Genomic DNA, 5917 nt, shown 5'->3' on the forward strand with positions numbered 1-5917 from the left:
CTCAGCCTCCCACTGTCCGTTCTTGCTCTTTTGAGTATCCGTTCTGGGCTGTGCCTTGGTTGGTTGCTCCTCCCTCGAGCCCCCAGGAGGCCGTGTTGTCCTGGCCACCTCCCCTGCTCTGTGGGTCAGGTCTCCTGGTCACTGGTGTCCATCATCATAGCCCCTGGCTTCTGGCCGCTCAGTGTCACCTGGAGACCCCTGCTGCAGTTCCTGCGGGGCAGGGGCCATCCCTTTCCTCCCTGACCCGGGCCAGCACCCCCACCTGTGCTGTGCGGTGGAGGCCTGGCAGGCGGGTGACCACCTGTTCCCGGTCTTCCCGGTCTCTCCTGGATGTAGCGCTGCAGGGCCCGCAGCAAACCGGGGCAGCTGGTCACCCCGTCTCCTGGGACGCAGGGCCCCTGTGGGGGAAGACGCGGGTCCTGTTTTGCTCCCTTGGGGGTGAGGTGGGTGCACGAGCTCCGTGGGGGGTGGACTGCTACCTCCGGCGCAGGAGTTTCAGAGACACTGGGGAGTCAGGTCTTCCGGGACCTTCTCCTAGGCTCCCTGTCCCTTGTGTCAGGGGTGCAGGCTTTCCCAGGCAGCTTCTGCTGCTGGCCTGACGGTCCTGCCTTGGTCGAGCGTTCAGCCGTCTTTGAGGTTCGGCCCCTTCTGTCAATCCTGGGTTGGACATGTGGCTGCTGCCTGAGACGGGGCTGCTCTGTAAGCTATGGAGGAGACTCTGGGGCACCCTTGGTTCCCGCCGTATCCTTGCCCCTCAGCTGCTCGTCCCTCTGCGATCGGCACAGCAGAGACGTCGCTGTCTGTTCCCGGCACATTCCCCACATCTGGGCCTTCTCACCTGCCGGGACATTCCTCTCCACCTGCCAGCCCAGCAAGTGTTCTGACGTGGAAGTTCTAGCAGCTGGGCTGTGACCTTGTGCCCAGGCCTCTCTGCACACCGCCTCCCCCCAGGATGGGGGTCCTCATGACCAGTGGGGCGGGGGTGACAGTCCCTCACCAAGACCCCATCCCCCCACCTGTTCTTTGGACCCCTCCAGAACCAAGCATCTCAGGCTGGGCCCTTCGGGAAGCTGGTCCTCGGAGGGAGTTAGGATGCCAGCGGCTCGCTGGGGACCTGCATCCACTGAGGGGGCAGGGTGGGCAGGGTGTCCCTTCAGCCTGCGGTGTCCACCTGACATTTCCTGTCAGCCCGTGCGGGAGCTGCAGAGCACGGGTGGGCATTAGAGGCCCCCGCAGTGGGCCCAGTGGTCAGGCCCTCGCAGTGCCCGAGGCCTTGCGATGCAGACGGACCGACCGGGAGAACCAACACCCAGAGTCGGTGCCCGAGGCGTGGCTGCGTGCTAAGCGGAGCGCACAGGGCTCTAGCCACCTCTGCCGGGCGCAACGGCGCTCTGCCCTGCGGCCTGCCTGGAGGGAGGTGCTCTGGCCTCTGGGGCATCAGACAACCGCTGGGTTGGGAAGGGCTTTTGCTGACCAGCCATCTGTGAGCGTGGGTGTGAATGCAGCCTGATGGGAGAGGGCAGATCTGGGCACCAAACTTCATAATGCAAAGCACACTGAAGTCCGCGGATGCCGGTCCTGTAAGAGGCTTCTTGATGGTGCAGTTCACAGGTGTTCACTCACCTCTGCATCGCTCAGGGCTAGGGGGTGTGGGGCCACCTTCCAGGAGACCTGTAAACCACAGTCTGAAACGAGACCGAATAAGGTTTGGTGAACGTGAAGAGTGGGGAACTGCTGACAGAGCAAGGGGCTGCGGAAGGCCTCAGAGATGAGGGCCGTTTGAGTGGGTTTTGAAGTAAAAGGGGTCTCCCTAGCTGGGAGATAGGAAAAGAACCCCCTGGAAGGGCCAGACACATTCAAGGAACTGAGAAGATAATGTGGCTGGGGCAGTGGAGTTTGTGGCGGGCCCATAGCCTGACCCCATCAATTCAGGTCCACTGACAGTGTCACCATAGGGATTTTAAAGGCTGATGTACTGCGAAGTTTAGCTCATTGCCTATAGAAGGAAGGTTTGTGTGTGTGTGTGTGTGTGTGAGAGAGAGAGAGTGTGTGAGATGGTGCGTGCAAAGCTGCCCAGGTGAGGCAGCGCAGACTTCTGTCCTCCACCGGGGAGCCTGCGAGGAAGGACAAGCTTTGTCCTACCCTGACAATCCTGGGATTCATCCCTGGCACCACCAGTGCTGGCGTGTGAGTCTAAATGAATCACTTTCCCTTTCTGAGCCTCAATTTCTTCATCTGAATGTTGGGCACAGTGTGAACATCTCCCCCTAAGGAGTAATCATAGTTTTTAGTCTATCTGATAGGAGAAAGGATGACATGGGATGGTTCATGTAAGAACAATCTGTGAACCAGAAAGCATCCACTACAAATAGTGGCTGAAGGGGCATCTGGTTTCCCAAGAAGGCTTTGCCAGGTAAGAGTATGGGTGTTTAGGCCTGTGCCTTGAAGCCTGTAGAGGAGAGAGAGGCAGACAGGGAAAAACTCCAGCTTTGAAAGGAGGAGGAAGAACAGTGACTCCGTTGGTTCCTAGTCCCAAAAGTCCTACAGGATGTGTCCTGGTTGGGGACTTGGGGGCCTTCGGGAGTTGGACCAAAGATGTATAGTAGCCCCTGGGGACAATAGGAGGCAGTTTGAGCTGCATCAGTCCAACAGGGTTTGAAAATTAGGGGCTGTATCCGTGCCAGGAATCCGTCAATCTGGGAGTCTCTTCCCTGATCTGTGTGGGAGTTAATGTCAGCCTGCTGCCTCAGGTAATACAGGTCCATAACCTGCTCTCCACGACTCCAACATCCAGAAATCTTTGGTAATCAAGAGGGTTTTCACCAGCTTGATAACCCTTTTGGTGGTAGAATCAAAAATGGATGGCACGAAGCTATTTATTTTATCATGAATGTTCTTTATTTATTCCACTTGTGTTAGTAGTCTTGTGTTTCACTGCAGAGATGTCAGTGTGTTTGCTCAACACTGCCAGGGTGTTACTGACAAATGCTCTGTGCCCTCTGTCATCTTTCTGATTTCCGAAACTCACTTGGCCACAAGGCTTTTGGACAAAGCATTGTGCATATGTGACACTAACACCAGTGAGAGCCAACATTTTTTGAGGACTTACTTAGGCCCAGGGTCCTGGATGTGTGGCCTTCCTCCAGCCTTTAGCCAGCAGGGGTGCCCTTCCTAAGATAGGCAGGAGTGAGGCCCAGCCCCTGGTCAACTTGGATGGCTGGATACCCCACCTTCTGCCGAACTGCACCAGGATGTGGAATCTCATTTGATACCGACCACAGTTTTCTGTGGTCGAAATGGGATGAACCTAGTGCTAAAACTAGGAAGGGCCCTTGGCAAACGTGTGTACTCCAGTTGTTCATAGTTCTGAAAACCCAACCACCGTCTTGTTTCAGGAAATCCCAAGCCCTGTGCAGTCTCCCAGGGTAATCACACAGAGCCTGGGTTCACCCACAGAATTCTGGGATGTTGCGTGATTTAGGAGTCTCTGATTTAGAGATGCAGGCGATGACACAGGAAGCTTGGCAGCATCAGGCTCACCCGGTAGGGTTGCCCCTTTCATAGAGTGCTTTCACAAGTTCCCAGTGGGGAACGCAGCCAGAGGTGATGAACTGGAAGGGCGCCGCGCTGCAGCCTGGGCTGGTTGCTCTACTGTGTGGCTGCCTCTGTCCCTGAGAAGGCTGTCAGGTAAGTTTGGACCAGATGGAAAGATGCCTCCAGGGAGCGGCACTTGGGTCTCACTTGCTCCGTGCTTGGTAGCTGGTAATATCATTAGGATTAACCTGGACCCTAAATCATTTTCCCTGAGCAAAATTGGGGTTTTCTGCCAGCCCACGATCTGGAAGCTCTCTCTTGCCTGCCCACCCCTGCTTCTGTGCCTCAGTGACCCTCTCTGTACCCGGGTTGCTCATGAGGACATATGGGGATCACTCTCACAGCGCAGGGCTGAGCAGCCCTGACCAGTGCCCTGGGCTGTTTGTCTTTGGCAGTGTAGCATCATGGCTAAGAGGCCCAGGTTTAAGTTCCAGCTCTGCTGGTGGTGAGCTCTTGAGCCAGTGATGACCCTTCTCCAGCCTCAATTTACACATCTGTATGCTAGACATAACAGTGCATGGTCCCTGGGGCAGCAGTGAGGATTCCTTCCACACTTGTTCTTGTGGGGCATCAGCCAGGCCTGAGGGACCATCAGCCCCTCCCCTCACACAGGAAGCCCCCCAGTGTGAGAATCTTCCTTGATGCGTCATGATTTCCCTTCCCCGAGGCTCTTTGTAAAGATAGATCTGGGGGAGTAAGCAGAAAACATCCCTAGATGGAAGAGGAACAGGAAAACCCAGGAGGAAGGGGGTGACCAAATGTAACTAACTCATTCAGATGCATGTGATGCAAATGGAGAAAAAGTCATCTGTCACTCAGTGTGATACTTACAAGGTCTGATTAGGCATTTCTGTTCTGTTTTGTTTTAAGCTTATCGCATTTCATCTCTTATTTTAAGGAAATGAATCACCAATGAGGCAGTGCCAGCAAACACCAGCGCTTGGGCAGCCTCTGGTGGAGGCTTTTAGGAATTCCCTACTTTCCGGCTTTGACCGCACTAGGGTTGCCTGCTCCAAGCTCTAGAGGCCTGTCCGCCCACCTAGAGCTGAACTGGATGAATCCGTGAACGGCACGATGGAAAAGTCTGGGCTTGCAAAGAAAAGAAAGGAAGAACAGTGGAAAGAGAAGGGGAGGGGAGGGAAAGGAAAGATTGTTCCCAGGATGATGCAAGATACCGAGTCAAACGGGACTGGGACCAACCTCTTCTGTAATGAATCATCTCACCTTATAAAGTTCTTAGCACAGTGTATGACTTAGGGCAGGAGCTCAGCAAATGTCAAGGCTGCAGTGATGCCCATTCCCTCTTCTGCCCCTTCACGTTCCACAGGGCTTTACTTCTGTGTCAACAGAATCAGATTCTGGTTGGGATCCAATTGATTTTTACTGCCCCTAGGTCCCCAGCTAGAAAGTAAGCTCTTCCTGTCATATCATAAACCTCAGGGCAACCCAGACCCTGCTCCATCCACGTGGCGCCCCCAGGAAGTTAGAGAACCATCCAGCACCTCTTGAGACAGCCACCCTGGGAACAGGGTGCTTGGTGCCCCTCACATTCAGTGGCAACCACATCCCACATCAGGCCCCTTCTCAGATCCAGTTCACATGCTCACTGAGACCAGGACTCTGCCTGCCTTCTCATCCAAGTGATTCTGATCATGCTTCTCATCCCAGTGATCCCTTGAAATCCAACAAAGATGCTAGCCCTGTGGATACAGCAGTGAATAGAAGGGGCAGAGCCTGCCCTCAAGGAATACCATCTGAGGGTCCTGGATCCAGAATGAGAGCCAAGCCTTGGATTCTGCCCTGAATCCTTATCCTTCTGCTATGGCAGGGTGTTGTGGAATATTTACCAATAGACTGATGTGTTCTGCCCTCACTCCCTGATGTTGAAAGTGGGAGTACAATAGAAGTCCAAGGGCAAGGGAACTTACGCTCCCTGGCAGACGGTACCCTGGAAAGTACACAGTCCGAGGACTCCCCTCACATCAGCATGACCCAGTGTAGAGTTGCCTGGGGCAGCCCCCTGTGCTTCCTGTGGCACTAAAGTGGCATGGGAAAGCAGCTGAATTTACCTGTGCCCCCATGAAGAAGTGTGTGAGTGTGTGTGTGAGAAAGAAAGAGTCACCCTCCAAAGGATGTCACAGTGGAATGTGGTGTGGGCCGTGCAGCTAGAAACTAGGTTAGGATGGCACCTCATTGGAAACCAGCATGAAGGTTTCTTTGAGGGCCAGAAGGGATGTACATTGCAGTGGATGCTGGCATGTACAGTTGCCAATGACAAGGACTTGATGCTCTCTTGGTTTCTCCAGATGCCATGAACCTGAAT

The sequence above is a fragment of the Camelus dromedarius genome, chromosome X (assembly GCF_036321535.1).
Source record: "Camelus dromedarius isolate mCamDro1 chromosome X, mCamDro1.pat, whole genome shotgun sequence".
Classification (NCBI taxonomy): Eukaryota; Metazoa; Chordata; class Mammalia; order Artiodactyla; family Camelidae; genus Camelus; species Camelus dromedarius.